This window comes from Rhyacophila brunnea, unplaced genomic scaffold (assembly GCF_057557595.1).
Source record: "Rhyacophila brunnea isolate RB1 unplaced genomic scaffold, BYU_Rbru_1.0 scaffold_12, whole genome shotgun sequence".
NCBI classification, from domain to species: Eukaryota; Metazoa; Arthropoda; class Insecta; order Trichoptera; family Rhyacophilidae; genus Rhyacophila; species Rhyacophila brunnea.
Window position 1 is genome coordinate 32,342,574 of NW_028232774.1, and position 17,199 is coordinate 32,359,772.

Here is a 17,199-nt window from a genome sequence, read left to right on the forward strand (position 1 = left end):
CCTTTTAAATCAGGTAACTGTTTCTCTTTAGGTATTTAAGGGTTATAATATTTACATAAACAAACAAGGAATACAATTGAATTTAATTTCGGTCATTATAACAGCACGATTGAAAATCAATTCCAAATAGACACAAGTAATTTGTATCCATATCCAATTGAAATGCATAAAACATGAAAATGTCTGGTGTGTGTTGCCATCGTTCAAAAATTTATTCTTTCAATGCGACACGTTCGACATTTTCCCAAGATCGTTTGTGTACAATGCTTTTACCCTTTTAGAACCCACAATCTACTATAATATTATGTTATATTAAAAATGATCTTATGAATATTGATGCAATGCAAAAACGTGCGATCTTCTTCCAGTTCAACAAATTAAAATAACTATGTTTGTTGTTTACTATACCTATACGAAATATAGCCTCTCTATTTTAAGGTCAATATTTTTTTATTTCTTGGCGTAGTTTACTAAATATAATGTATAACATGTTTTATTAAAAAAATAATTCTATTATTATTAATAATTCTTTGTTTAAATCGGGTGATAAATATTGAAGTCCTCAACCGGATGGGAAAGAACCTAGAATTTATGCTTATCATCAAAATCAAATAACGATAGTACATACCAATACCTCACAGGACATAAGTACAGCATTCCCTAACTTTAGCGACTCTCTCGTAGTCAAGTGCGGAAGGCACTATCATTTTGTCTGGGGGCTCCGGGTTCGATCTCAGTGAGGTCACAATATATTTATATGATTTTTTCAATGCTTGTATATTTGTGATTGTTTATTTTTTATATTACTTTCTAAACTACTGTCATTGAGCCTCATGGACTGTTGCAAGCATTATTAATTTTTTTTTTTATTTATTAAGGAAACAAACAGTTACATATTGATTAAAAAAAATTAAAATATAATTATAAAAAGTTATTGCAACTAGCAAAGTTTCCATAAAATATGTATGTATATTGTCCAGGAATTATCAATGTTTAATAATATAGTATAGTACTATGCAGCATTTATGGTTTAATAACTTCCATGATTGGTACAAGTACAGCCTTCCAAACGGTTATGAGTAAGACATTATAAAGGAACGATCGATGGCTGATCTTCCTTAAGGGGTGGCATCATAAGAAAAAAAAACGATAATTCACCATTTGCTGACACCATTCTTATAATAAAATTACTATTACAGCGCTTTTCGGTTTGCGCGAGCTACCGTTTTCCCGTCTATACACACAAGCTTCCCGATACAAACTGGTTTGCGCAGGTAAGCTTATATGGTAAAGCATGAGTGTCTAGCCGGCGCTTTAGATGATAACAATTGTTTTATAAATAACTATTATATTATTAGGTCCATACCCTGACTCACACACAAATTGAAAAACAATATGTGTACTTGCCAGACCCACGATTCGAACCTGGGACCCATGGCGTTATAGTCCAACGCTTAAGCCACCATGGGTTGTATTATATTAATAATACTGATATTTATAATAGGTTGAGCAAGTGGCTGACATCAATTTCTCGTAAAAAACAAAAATCTGTTAATACAAACCTTTACTCTGTGGAGGCCCATATGATCCTATTTAGGGAATCCAATCCCGAGCCAAAATTCTGATCCCGGGATTTCGGGATTACAATTTGACAATCCCGGGATTGGCATTTTTTTCCATTGTTAATATAAAAATTTTATATTTACAAATAACATTGATAAAATCGGTCAAAAATAAATCTAGTATAATTTATACTATTGAAGACATTTATTGTTAATATTGTATACGTTAAATCTTAGAAATACACAAGTTTAATGGAGTAAATAATATTGTAATATAAATAATAATGTGAATTTAATATGAGATTGTTGTTTCTGATAGTAAAGACATAATGAATGGATTAGCGAGATTTAACATAGTAAAGCAAATAATCATGGCGTACGTATGGCCTTTCCGTATCATAAATCTAATTAGTCAGCCAAATATGAAACTGCCGTAAAACGTATGATATCATGGTAAAATTACTTTGTTAAAAGTGCGAAGCATTGTTTTTTCCAATCTTTCTCATTTTTAATAATTCATGTGAAAAAATAAAATGAATCGGCAACCTACATATGGGTATAAATCAAACTTCATTCAAACTCAGTTTATTTTTAATGTAGTTATTTTATTTTCCACAAAAATTGATTAAAAAATCAATCCCAAAATCCCGGGATTATGTTTATCAATCCCGGAATTCATAGGTATCGAAAATAGCTCGGGATCCCGGGATCCCGGGATTCGGGATCCCGGGATTGGAATCTCTAATCCTATTAGGATCGGACATAGTTGGATGGATGGATTATATTATTCGTTACGTAGGTATAAATATAATTTTATATTAAATTGCATATCTCGTATTCATAATTCTGTCACTGAATGCATCAATTACACAATATTACATATTATTATTACTAAAATCCACATCAATATTTGAAATTGAAACCAATATTGCCTGGAAATGGTTAAAGTTATTGATCATGCAGGGGTCAGACACTCGGACAAACGTGTTGCAGAGAGAGTCGGACCCCCCGGAATGGACCTCATAAATAATAAGATCGCCCTTAACAGTGCGCTCCTGACCTTATGCCGCGGAGATTAAATAATAAAAAAATAATAATCTCCACCAGTCCGCCATTGTTTATTGGCATGGCCATATTTTAAATTGAATATTTATTGTGTTTCTAATTTTGTGATTGTGGTTTAAATTTGTTTAATTTGTATCACGGCTAGAACCCTTAGGTATTGTAATACAGTAAGAATTAGTATCGTTATGAAAGTTACTGTGTATATAGATTGTGAAGTAGTTATATCATAATATTTTTAATAAATTACATCAATTGTCGAAAAAGTTTATACCACAATTTCTTCATGTTATAGTAGGTAACTAAACATAATTTTAAAATACCTACTTCAGTAAATACAGGAATCTAATTTTAGTTTGGTCGTAATATTGAAGCTTGATTTGCTATTATTATAATAATTTGATGGTATGTATACATAATATTTAAAAATTGAAAACACTTCAAATTTTCGGAAATCGAGGAATCAAACCTACGCCCCTGTGGAATGACCACCGTGCTATATTATGTATCTTATCTAATTGCGACAAATTTACTAAACATTTTTGACTATAATAATAGTATGTACTCTCTGAAGTGCTTTCTGAATTGCGTTACTAATTGGCAATCGGCTTTTGTACTTCAAAATGTTAAATTGCCTTAATAATTACTAACCGGCATCAGGAGCACAACATTTATTTTTATTTTAACGTACTTCACTTGCTAATAGTTTTTTGTACACATGTTTTTTTATATAAAAATCATTGTTTTTTAAAAGAAATATAAAATCCATAAAAACTATGAATCATTCAAAAATATTTTCGCTGTATTAGAGAAAACTTAATAAACTAAAGTTTAATCATAAACATGTTTAATTGTAATTAAGATTTATTGTTATTATGCTATAACATATTAGTGTAATTAAAAGTTGGGATCCTTTGACAGATTTTCATTATATAACGATTTATTTCAATAATTATTGTGAGTTTATCTTCAAATTTAAATATAAATATTTTTCTTTTTAATGTTTTATATTTAAGTAGTATACGAGTATAATATTGCTTTTATTGTGTTAACTGTCAATTCATGGTAGAACTGCATTGTATTATTAAATTAATCAATAATATTATTATATTGATTAATTTGAATACTTTAAAATGCAAACTATCAATAATTTGACTCAAATTGCGAGTATCGTATTCCGCTGGGTGCCTTTATAAGCAGCCCATTTATCTTAAGTATATTATAATAATATGTACAACGTGTATATAAAAAAGCTATATTAAGTGACTTATGAATAAAATTATAAAATTTCGTAATAAAAACACTGTTGTATTTTAATAATAGAAAACAAATAAGCAACATTCACCTAACGGTAGTCATAGACTAATGCAAACAAAAGGAGTTCGTATCGCTTCTTCCACTTAGCATCCGCTGTTTAGTGGAAATCCCACACAGTGTTGTTTAATAATCGTCTCATCATCGACAAAAGACTACTTTCCTTGCATACGTCACCTCAAGACGATGTCCGTGCAAATGTTTGGACATCAAGTTATGCCCAATGCGCACGCGCTGTCTATTTTAAGACAGATCCGGACAAAAAAGCTCTGATTGAAATGGTGTTTATGATAAAACTATTGTAATATGTATTTTTTCTAATATCAATCATATTTAAAAATATATTCTGAGCAGGCGCGTACACACAATTTTTTTTTGAGGGGAGTCCATTTTGAAAAAGATAGATAGATATCTATAATAATTTATTTTTGCTTTTATAAGGCGGCGGGAAGGGGCGGGATTAACAAAATATACCAACGCATCTATTATATACACAAGACTGTTTTCAGCTGCTATGAAAACTATCTAGGGTAGGTTTGTATCGAAGTATTAGCACATATTCTAACAATTATAATAAGTTAGCCGTCTACACTCTAGACAGTCAAAACTGTCTATCTCGCTCTAAAATTTAGCATAGCCAAGAGAGGTGCTGTTAAAATATGTTTAACCATTACAATTTGTTAGTTGTAATGAATACAATAAGTGCTAATACTTCGATACAAACCTACTTTAGATAGCTGTCGTAGTGGCCGAAAGCAGTCTTGTGTATAGAATAGACGCACAGGTATCACTGAATTCCGCATTTATCCTCCTATTACTTATAGCTTCTCGTCGCTTCAATCGCGGACCCACGTATTTTTTCTGGTACATTCCCCATACCCATTAAGTCTGCCCGAAACCCTCCTCACTTATAGGCGTGCCTGATTCCATGAGATAATAATATACTTATAATATGGACAGCTTAGCAAATATAGATAGCAAAAAATAGCGTTTTTTTTTTAATTTACTACTCAAATAAAAAAGTTTTTACAGAAAGATCACATTATAATAATATATTATTTAACATTATAATTTTTAAGCCTGAAATGCATACGGAACTCCAATTTCTAAAGCATTATTTAGAAGTAAAATGATGACATGATAGACGAACAAATCAAATGAAAGTAGTGTTGCTGTCAATTTTATTTCGTATTGAAAAATAGGTATTAATAATCGCGCATAATATATAATGTGACCGCCCCCGTCATAATATATTGTTACCGCATAAGTGTATTAAATTGTAGGTAGATACCTACATACCTATCTCGATAGATATTAGTAAATAGACGAAAATAATTTGAGCTTTTTATAATATTATGTATATAATTTTTTTAAATTCCTTAGTACCTCTCTGCAATAAAAGTAGTTTTCAGCATCTGTTAGTATTTGAACCATATACGGTCTGCACTTAAAGAGAAAGATGACACGGTAGGTGAGACTCACAACAATACACATTTAAATCACAATAAACCTAACAATATACATAATTCGGAAGCACTTCTGAAACATACCTATTATATAAAAAAAAAAAATATCGTATCGGGAGGGAATCAAACTCAAATTCATTGCATTCCGGTCAATGAGAATAACAAATTTAACTATCTGCATCCTAACTAATTACGACGAAAAATTAACTAATAGTCATGAAACTGAAGCGTGTCATCAAATTTTGTGGTTTGAATTCGCATTATAAGGCACTAATAATAGTTGGATTCCTAGCCGATGTCAGGAAGATTTTAGTTTCAATATACATGTACTTGATAATAATTTAATATAAAATTTTTACTAAAACAAGATTAATTCATAAAATTAAAGAATTCATTATTTTTATTGAATATTTTATTTTTCCATTTTTTTTTCTACTTGGTATATGTTTATGTCCACGTCCATAATTCGCTTATAATGTTGTGGGTCTCAGGTTCAAATCCTGGGTCGAGAAAAAAATACATATTTTGTTTTCCAATTTGTGATTGGAGTCAGAGTATGGACCTAATAGGTTGAGTAAATGGTTAATATTCGTTTATCGTAAAAACAAAATCTGTTAATACAAACCTTTACTCTATGGAGATCCTATTAAGATCGGACATGGTCAAAAGAAAATAAATTTTCTAAGATATTCTTATAATGTTCACTTAAAGTGTTTTTGCTGTGGATTTTTTTTAACAATATATTCAATTGTTAGTATTGGCTCTTGTTTCCTCAACTATGTTTGACTTTCTAACGTTAAGTGGACAGACTTGTGGCTCTGTTTAAACGAACAATTCTCATGTTTTCAAAATTAGGCACTGTTTTTAAGTAGTACCGTTCACAAAAAAACAAACATTATCATTGATGCAATATTTTGTTAATTTAAATTTTAAATAATGTGAAATTTTTAGTATTCTTTTTATAGTATTTTTTGTGAATATTAGATTTTTTGCCAAAAAAGTAAATTCGTAGGGTTACAGCCGAAAGTTAGTATGTTTCGAAATCATGTTATGGAGTAATTATTGCAATTTGAAAGTTTGACATGCCCTCTAAAATCAGACGTAATCCTAATTTATATGTGGTTATTTTCTAGCATACACATTTATATAATAATGTATACACATAATTCGCTGTTAACTCTAAATACCTAAATTATCGGCTTAACAACTCTTGGCGGCAGCTCCGCAATATGTGAGCAGTGATATGAGTAACAATTTAATTTTTTTTAATAATAAATGGATATTATTGTATATCGACACAGGTGCAATTAGCAACGAAACGATACACATAAATGATGACGCATTAATGATATTATGTTACACATTAATTAACTAAATTATTATTATTTTCTATATTCTCTTCTTCTTTCTTGTGAAGGTAATATTTGTTATAATGCAAATCTTATTGAACTATAAAGGATATAATAATATATTCTTCTCACTATAGAAAATGTATTGTACCTACAGTTTTTTTTTGGGTTGAATAATATAAGGATTTTTTGATACGTTTATATCACTACAAGATTTGTATTGCTATGAAATATCATTTGAAAAGGCGGCATTTAATCGTATATTTGAAATGTTTCGGCAAATTTAATACACAAATCACAGATAGGTCTATCGGGCAGAAGAGTAGTCTAGTATTACCTATTATTCAAGAAAAACTATAAATGTAATAAATTAATTCTATCTTTTAATATAATATAATATATCAACCAGTTAAGGGAGAATAAAAATCAAATTCAAATATCTATTGCATGTATCTAAGAACGTATAGATAGGTAAAATGTTTAAAAGTGTTGTCCCACCTTTATCAACAAAAAAAATGCAGCTTATCCTTTACCTAATTATTATTACAGCTAATGCCGTATGTCATTAACAATGTTTTTCACGATTAAATATTCATAAACGTACAAAAATGTTTGAACATTTTTTTTTTAATTAAAGAGTATTTACCTGATTACAATAAATATTTAAACGAATAAAAATGCATCATCCCAAATGTATTCTATTACGTTTTTGTTGTTAACATTACATTTACGTGAATAAATAAGTATATAGTTGGCATTGTGAAATGAAATATAGGTGCTCGTATTATCTATAATATTTACTTTTAAATATTACCAAACACATAATAGTGTTTTTAAATGTAGATTAAAATAATTAAGTAATGTAATTATTATACAATTAACTACTAATTTTATTCAACGAATAATTTACAAGATTTGAGAATGTAACATTCTATATTGTGTTGAACATACTTTTTTTGAAAACATATCATGCATATTATACCCACTAGAAAAAATCTTTTTTTAACGCAATTTGTTGAACATTTCATGAAATAACTGGTACTTAATTGGAAAAGCACACTTGCGCAAATCCAGTGGTTACAGGTTCATATCCTGTCGGGTGTCGTATTTTTTTTATTTTTTTCAAAAAAAGGATTTTTCTAGTGATATGTGATGTTTTCAAATTATGTATATTTAATTATAATTCCATCACTTCTGGCAAATTATCTAATTAAGTGTCAGTAATTTATGTCATTATACTATAAATTTTAATTTTACTCTGTTTTTCTGTTGCTAATTTTGTATCAACAATTCATGTTTATTTATGATTTGGTCAACTCCTATTCGAATTATCAATGGCTTTTTTTGCATATTATTATTTGCCGTATATCAAAAGACCTGACTTTCAGTATATAGATGGCCAAGAGTGATTTTATTTGACATATTATATAACGCGATGGATTCACCAAAAAACTTTAAAGGGGGTTTTTAAACATTTTAAACGAATCATACAATTACTAAATTATACGAAAATCTTCAAAGGATGCATATTTCCTACAAATTGTGTAGATGATATTACCCAAATCATAACAAAATCCTTTCAACTTACATCAAACTGGCCCATCACATTATCACTTAGATATATACCTGCTGGTACACCAAAAGTAAATGATTAATGTTGTCATGTATCACTATCATCCTCAATAGTAATAAATTTATTTTGATTAAAGGATGTTATTTCATGTAATAATTGATCTTAAAATCAGTCAATAACTTGGCCCTTCATATCCCCAAACGTGCTAATGGGGTTACAATATTAATACCGTAGTAATCGAAATAATTCAAAAAACTTGTTATAAGATGATCTGAATTTTACACAAAAATTCTTATTTCAATTTAAAAACATTGATATATAAAAAAGAATGTGATTATTTTCAAATATAGTCTTATAAAATTTAGCTACGCTCGATGAAATTGTATAGTTTAATAAGGAATCAAGGCAGACATATTTTTTGTGTAGAATTTAATTAATGATTAATCACAGGGAGGGTTTTTAAATATTAATTTAATGACGTCTTATGCAAATATTAATATTGTATCATCCTTTCTACATCGAATGGCATTAAAAATCTTGAAATTTCTTATTTATAATATTAGTGATCCATTTATCCAAATGTGGAGTCTCTGTATAATTAATGACTATGATATATTTACAATGTATTTATCATTATTTTATATTTATAATTAACGTTGACTTCACTTATTTGAGATCATAATCGCACATCATACCGATTCAATGAGCAAAAATTTCTCTCGTCAATCAAACTTTCAACTTTTTTAGATTCTATATTATCACGAATTTATATTTGAAAAATCATTTTTAATTCATTTTTAAATAAAATTATTAAGCTAGGTAATTGAAATAAAAAAGTATTGACATAAATCTGACAATACTGAGTCATAACGGCACGTTATGTACAATAACTGTAATGAACTTACGTACAAATAATATGTCTTGTTTACCATAAACATGTTTTGATTTTCTGGCAATTTTTAAAGTATTGATTGCAATTATTAATATTATAATAATTTACATCCATTAGCAATTTATCAGATATAATACACTGCAGGACCGCAAATAATCATAATATATGTGATACAATTTTAGGTAAAGGATTTGTTTTTTTAATATATGGGAATTAGCATGATGTTCATTAAAATAACGCTAAGGTTTAGTAATTACACTATAAATTATATGTTTATTTATAATATAGTATTAAATATAAATGGCCACTTTAGCTCCATTGAGAGATATATTTTTTCACGAAAGAAGTATAGTAAGTAGTCATGAATAATAAATGTACACTTTATTTCTGTGATAATCATTGTTGAATTTATTATGTCTACGTTAGTATTCCTATGGAGATTATTTAAATTGGTACCCATGATATTTGTATAGAAATATGGAAAGAAACAATCATTTTTTGTATAAAAAGGAGTACCCTTTCATTTACTAGAATAATAAAAACAGCGACCTGACAATATTACTTATTGTTTTTTTCCCTTTATTTTGTTAACTGTCAATTCATGATGGAACTGCATTATATTGTTGTTTAATTTAATAAAACGCATTTTTTGTAGTACTTATTCCACTTTTAATCAATAAATTAGGACCGGTTTCGTCCGCCTCAGAGAGACATTTTCAACTTAAAAACAAAATTATAGAGTTGAAAATGTCCCTCTGAGGCGGACGAAACCGGTCCTAATTTATTGATTAAAACTGTAATAAGGACCTTTTACAAAAAAATTGCGTTATATTAAATTAAAAAACAATTACTAATATTGTAATGAAATAAATATATCCAGAGTAATAAAAATAGTTTATTAAATTATGAGAAAGTGTGAGTACGTTATAAGAAAAAGAGATTTTGACATCGGTTAATAATTAAAGTAAATTATTAATATTTCGATTTAAAATACATATTAAGTAGATTGTCAAAAAAAATAAATAACGCAATGCAGTGAAAAATATAAAAACCGCTACAATTAGATATGACACACTTAGCTTAGCGGTCAGGCATATGGGTGTGAATCCCAGGGGGTGCTGGTACGAATTCCGCTGGGTGTCATATGTTTTTGTTACTTAATGATTTTTTTAGTGGTTATATATTTCTTGAAAAACAATGATTATTTCATGGATATCAATGCGTCACCATAATATTAGGTTTTAAAAAGATACGCGTAGGTATATGAGTTAAACAATATATTACGTACTTACAGGCTAGGTTTTACATTTAAATATTGAAAAGAAAAATCTTTTAGACAAATAACCATGCCTGACTTTTTTGAAATGATCTTATAAGCATGTCATATTTCGAAACAAAACGTTAATAAACATGACTAACGGTGTACTGCTTAGCATAATATTATAGCAGCTGAAAAAATAAACACAATAATTGAAATATTGAATCAATAAACCACTTGGATGTATATAAAATTGCATTTGAAAAATTATTATCCACTGTATTTTCTAGATTCCAGACCAGTAGTTCAGTATTAACTAGTAAAAATGTTCTTAAGGATTTTCTTGGTTCTTGCCTTCATTTGCGCCGTACAGGTTTGTATATTTTTTTAATATACTGACTAGCTACCTAGTACTGCTTCTTATGGGAGGAAATATTGTGTGGTATTGGATTTTTAATTTGATATTTAATTTAAAATCACATAAACGTATAATATTATATCACTACAAATAACTAATTCGTAAATAAATAATTAATACTTAGCTTGACCACCACATGCCTGTTAGAAGTTTGAATGATAATAAATACTACATTCATTTGTTTTGTAAATCTTTTGTCATCAAATATATTATATTATTTTTGAAAATATCCCCTACGATTTTAATATATTTACTCATTCCAATTGAACAGTATCGGTTAACATCAAAGAGTAGAGTCTCCGTCACGTAACCTTGCTTTTTAGAATAGATGTTTCTGAATGAAAACGTGAATAAACCAATCGAGTGCTTGGAATTTACTAATACAATTATACGACGTACGTGTGTAAGCCAATCGAGTGCCCGGCTTTTACTAATACATTTACACGGTTGCGTATACACACAAATCCTTGTTATTGTGTACAATGGCAAGGTTACGTGGAGGATAGTTTACAAAAGTACTAACTTAAATAGAGCGAGAGATAAAACATGTTTATAGTACAGCCCTTGATAGCTATTCCAAAACGTATGACCTACATACATAATTTTGAAAAACCTGAGAAAATATATTATAACCAATAGAAAAAATCTTTTTTAAAAAAGTAAGATACCCAGCACGAATCAAACCTTCATCTTCTAGGTTTACGACCCAATCCGCGCATTTTCCACTATGCTACGAGGTGACATACTAATGACGACAAACTTTAACTATTGGCCTTTTAATATGTCATTAGTATGTCACCTTGTAGTAAAGTGGATAATGCTTAGGAGATGCAGGCTCAATTTCTGCCGGATTCAAAAAGATTTTTTCTATTGGTTATAATATATTTTCTCAGGTTTTTCAAAATTATGTTTGTTAAATAATTAGAATGGTACATTCTTAAATCTTGTGAATTATTCATTGAATAAAAGAAAAAGTAAAATATATTATTCTCTATATTAGGTAATCGTTCGTGGTCAGACTAAAATCTTTTTGTAGGTTTTTAGCACCAATGCTAGATTTTTTTATCTCAGTGCGTCCCCGATAAATATATTTATGAGCACGAGTGTAAAGCTTGGTTAAACTGAATCTGCAATGCGAAATGACTATGATAATAAATGATAATTTAATCATCAGCCTTAGTAACGTTTTTACTGATTCACTTTCAACAGAGGTTTCTGTATGATGGATTCACAATAGCGTGGAGTATTCAGACCTAACCTACTTGAATCCTATCTATCTTATATAATATAATTTCTACTATTGAATTTATAGATGCAACTATTTTTTGTGTCAATTTTATAATTCAATATCATGCCTATAATATGTTGTAATATTTGTGGTCGAAATGAAATACTTTACTGTAATAGATTACTTAATTTTATTTTGAATTATTATATTAATTAATATTGTCACTATACAGGTTTTACATATTCCGGAAAATTTTGATTATTCGGTGTAACTTTGCCTTAAATTTAATTTAATTTAATTACATTTTAATAAGATAAACTATATGACGGATGAAAGTAAACGTAACGTGCGGTGATTTTTTGGGTAGGGCATGTTGCTTATTACGAGTGGCTTCATCTATCAAAACAATCAGTTTATGTTTATATAGAACTAAAATATATAGAACTGGCTATCTATATATCTGGAGTATTATGTGGATAGTCATAAGAAAAGTACAGAAATTAACAACAGCAATATGACGGATTTTAAACATGTCCCGTCAGTTCACCTGTATTGACAACGCAAGCAACTTCAACGCAACTTGCAGCATTATTTAGTTACTATTTAGGTACTAATAATTAAAACTTTTATTGTGTGGAAGAATATACGCAAATAATAAAAACACAGAACTATTTTGAAAATTATTCTTTTGAAAAAGTGACTCATTTCTTTCATAACAAATAAAAATCATAATAATTACAAGATAAAAAGAACTTTTTATATACAACGTTTTTAAATTTTCTGTTCAATTATTATAAACAAACAAACAAACAAATATAGAATACTGAAATGTCATTTTGATTTCCATAGTAACGCACGTATATATTAATAATTTAGTCGCTAGGACCACCCACTTAGCAACCAATAATAGTGGATTAGATTACGGATTTCTTCCGAAATAACTTTTCATATAAAACAGAATAAACTAAAAATGAATTCAATTCTACTTAAAGATGGTTAAAAGTATTAAAAGAATGCATTGTAATCGTGTTCTGATATGTTATAAAATTTTCAAATGTCTTGCTAGTCGAGAAGATAGTTAAAAATCGATCGCAAGATTTGTACTGGATAAACAAACACCGGACAAATAAGAATACGAGCTAATAAAAACGTTGTAAAAAGTGAAAAGATAACTCATTTATTTTTAAAACAAATGAAAATGCAGTAAACTACATTACCGTTCCAGCTTTTATTTATTATTTTCGCCAATTGATGTCATTACAAGCCATCATGTTTCTTGTACATATACGCTTGTATCGAATATTTCAAATACAAACCTTGAAATAATAATTTAGCGATGCTCCGTATTGACAACATCTTTGAATCGCACGCCACTATTTAGTTTAGTATATTATAATAAAAATAATAAAATCATTTTATTTTTATGGCAATCATCATGTGTTTTTAATTTTTTGAAAAATCCACAATATTCGTATAAGCTATACGACGTATTAGTAAGTTTATACTATATCTGGATAATATTATTGATTTAGGTGTTCATATATTTGATTATTTAAATAATAAGAAAATTGTTAATTATTGGCATATACATTCTTAGTATACAAGTAGATAGACTTATTCAGTTAACAAATATTTGTAAACGTGTTAGAATAATAAGACGAATAAAGGCCGTTGTTGTTAAAATATATTTTTTTAGATTTTTTGAGACCCTTTCCGCACATTAGATCGCGACTTATAATTGACGCTATATATAATTGACAATAATAAATAAGAACATTATAATAATATAAAATCAAACTTAAATTTCTATACTTACATACACTTAATAAATCTTTTTCTTGTGAGCAAAAGACTTGTAGTAAAACAATAGAAATAAACCACAGTGGTGCGACCCCAACTAATAATGATGACATTGAATGAAATCATTTTTCTTAATTTATTTCACCATTAGATTTACAATCTCACGTTCATCTTGATTGTCTTCTTAGGATATTTTATACCAGAAGTAATGATTAGGTATTTGTCATTTGCTAGATATATTAAGGACTTGCTCTGGATTTGAGCATATATTGAAATAAATTATAGCGCCTGTTGACGTTCATGGATTTATTTGCACCAATGGTGTGTATTTTAAACCATCCTGATAATAAATGTTTACACGTAAAATTTCTGACTGTCTCTCCAATCTCATTCTTCACGCGTAAACGAGACGTTATGTTGTCATCGTATGTGCTATTTGACAGATTCAGACAGGTTCGAACATGTTCGTAGATAATCGATTGACTTCAAAATATTCAGTGAGGCGTAGTTCGTATTTCTTCCGGCAGGTTTGCCACTATAGTTATACAGTGCATGCACATCGCCATGCAAGTACCAAATTATTGCGTGAAAATTCAGAAACTTCTGAAATTTATTGATACATGGATGCAATCTTGCAACTTGCACGGCATATAATATGGCCGTGATAATACGTTGTCAGTAGTACATCCATGCATGTGTAAACAGGGTACCTATAAAACATACATTTGAAGTGAAAATCGTACTTTTGGTCTAGGTCACTGGGAATAATGATTAAAATACGATAAAAACTTTTTGTTGACAGGCCGCTGGAATTTTTGATTCGCTCACTGGATTAACAGCTGGTCTTCAAGCAGCGGGCGCAGGAATAATGAATACAACCACGGGAATGTTAACAGGCCTCACTGGAGCCATGCCAAAACTTCCTGGCACTCCTTAACTCTCTGATTGATCATGGAGTCTAACAAATTCATAAATTTCAGGTAAAATTTACTGAAACCTATTGAAACCCTATTTGATCCACTGATTTATTTTATTAATACTTTCATTATTTTAGTGGAACCTTTTTGGAACATTTGTAAGAAATATTAAAGCCTATGTATTTTCCAGAAACTACTGATTTTAATTCACTGTCAATTAGTTTAACAATTTAAATATACCTAATGATATTCGTTTAACGCGTGTTGATTTAATTCTTATATTATGGAAGAAAGTAGCGAAGGGTGGAGGTATTCTGTTAAGATCCGCCAAAAACAGTGCATATCAAACTTTTTCAGTCATACGTATTTGTTTTTATTGACGACTTGCAAATCATAAATATGAATGAAAATCCATCCCGAAGGAAAAACTATAACTTTATTAAACTAACAATTTTATTAAATTCCAACACCATGTCATTATGACGAAAAGCTATCTGCAAGACCTAGCGAGACAGACTGGCGAGAGCCAGCTGGCTCAGCTAGTGTAGTATTAATATTTTAGCGTTATTTCAATGTTAACCTACTATATAAGCGTCTATCTACTTGATTTAATTATTTTAATTTAAATTTTTAAATTAAATAATTATTTTTCACTTATATTAAAATAATCGGATATAAAAGACAAACAATTTATTGTGACTGATAATATAAATATTTTTTTTTCAGATGCTGTAATCCCCCAGTCTGGCAAAACAATATTTTAAGATAATATCTATAAACTTCAAAATGACTTAATTACACAAGGTTGATTAAGCAAGCATACTGTAATGCAATAAAACTATTTATTATTTGTAACATCTGTGCCAATAATCTTTAATAAAATATTTAAAACGTAACATGTTAATTTCATTGTTCTTTTATTTTAAAAAAGTATAAACTATTTTGGTGTAAGTTTTTTTTATTACTTCTTCATTTAACTGATTACTCGTACCTAGTATTATGATTCCATGATAAGAAAAATATACAACCTTATTAATCTTATAGCGCTTGTACACGTGCATGGATTTATATGCAGCAATAGTGTATATTTTAAACTATCGCAATAATAACTGTTTACACGTAAAAGTACTGACTGTCTCGGCGATCTCATTCTTAAGAGTACCTAAGTGAAACGCGATGATGTCATTTTATAGTAGAGTATACGTTTTCTTTGTTGGCACTTTTTTGCACTTTTTACTACACTGATATGCTTCTTTGCCTGATTACCTTGCAAAAAATTGGATTAAATAATATTCACTTGTATTAAGGCGATACTTCAGTAAAACGGCAAATAATTTTCAACTATAGGCGCGACGAAATTTTGGACTGGCACTTGGAGACCGAACGTCGAGGTGTGAATACGTCAATTCGTTTCGTGATGGCAACGGGGGTATTAATTCTTAAATCGTGTAAAGATGACTAAAAACGTTACCCATTTACTTTAAAAAGAAAACATGTCAATAAATATATTATTATTGTTACTAATAGAACATGAAATGGACGCATGTTAGATTTATATGAAAAATTATATTTCGTTCGGCATGCGTCATTTGCGCCCGCGACAGCCACGATATTTTAAGACCACGCCTCAACTGAAGTATAGCCTTAATATAATATGTAATAATGAATAAATAAATACATAATATATGTAAAAAAGTATTTTTTTAAATATATTACTTCATTTTCATCCTAGAGCTTGAGTGCAAATTTATGAAGCGTATACTCTACTATTTGACAGGTCGTGAAAATCAGTTAACATCAAAATGTGTCTGCGAGGTGTAATTCGTTTTTTTACCGCCAGGTTTGCCGCTATTGTTCCATATCGCAGGCGCAGATATAGAACAAATCCCAACTGTCGCGTGAAAATTCAGAAGCTTCCGAACTTTTTTGATTTATGCATGCAGTCTTGCAACCTGCATGATAATACATATGTACATGTACATTGTCTTGTTATGGCCACGATAGTACGTACTCTCAGCAGTAAATCCATGCACATATAAACAGGGTATTAACCCAAATTCAATAAACAATAAATTTTTTATAATAATATTACTATAACATATAAATTAGAAAAAAAATACAATGGCTAGTGTAATCAAACTGCGCATGTACCATTTTTCTTTATTTTTCTTTATAGAGAATCGTAACTCCACCTACAAAAAATATTGTACCAATGAGGGTTGTCTGAGAGGAAATAGCTTTTATTTCGGCGAAACAAATGGGATATTCTCTCGTTATTCTTTCACCGGAAAATGAAAAACCGGCTAGGGTGTTGACTAAGGGAAATTGCAAAATTTTCCGATGATTTAACGGTTTCAAAG

General features: G+C 29.2%; 1 long non-coding RNA gene across 1 annotated transcript; it reads left to right on the forward strand.

Annotated features, from left to right (window-relative positions):
• The first annotated feature begins 10,752 nt into the window (after nt 1–10,752).
• LOC147078076 (uncharacterized) lies at nt 10,753–15,735 on the forward strand. The gene is made up of 3 exons (XR_015072265.1): nt 10,753–10,849; nt 14,725–14,902; nt 15,566–15,735. It is a non-coding gene; the product is annotated as an uncharacterized LOC147078076 (long non-coding RNA).
• The last annotated feature ends 1,464 nt before the right edge of the window (nt 15,736–17,199 follow it).